Source organism: Sinocyclocheilus rhinocerous, unplaced genomic scaffold (genome assembly GCF_001515625.1).
Source record: "Sinocyclocheilus rhinocerous isolate Xijiao unplaced genomic scaffold, SAMN03320098_v1.1 scaffold21953, whole genome shotgun sequence".
NCBI lineage: Eukaryota > Metazoa > Chordata > Actinopteri > Cypriniformes > Cyprinidae > Sinocyclocheilus > Sinocyclocheilus rhinocerous.
The window spans coordinates 466-1,004 of record NW_015666032.1 but is presented as its reverse complement, the minus strand read 5'-3'; positions in this window follow the sequence as shown (position 1 = coordinate 1,004).

Below are 539 nucleotides of genomic sequence, written 5' to 3'. Positions count from 1 at the left end.
GTAACCTATTTTTTCCACAACCTGTTTTGTTTTTTTTTGTTTTTTTTATAAAGATCTGTATAAAATGTATAAAAAAATAAACTTTTTATGTCCAGTCAGGTTAAATCATCTCACTTTGCGTCCCACATATATGTGCCGGTTTTCGTTTTAGTTTATTTCTGTTGCAACCAAAATATCTTTTTATAAATGACAAATGCCGTGTTTTTCTTTGCTTTGTGACTTTGTAAATGCACTACACGAATACGAAAAAAATGAAACGGACAAAGCTGCTCAATCTTAAAAGGCTTTATATACATTTAAAGAGAATTTTATATAGGTTTATTTACCTACACACTATATATATGTTTTCCTGTTGGTGAAACGATCGCCAATGCCTAGATATTCCCAAGTTGCCTCTTACATTTAGCAGTATTAGAAAAAAAGAGACACTTATTTAATAAATGGATCATATGCTCATCACAGATTTTATTTTTGATATCTCTCATTAATGTTTCTTGCATATGTTTATCTTTAAGTTGACCGGTGTTTCCAGGCGCTTC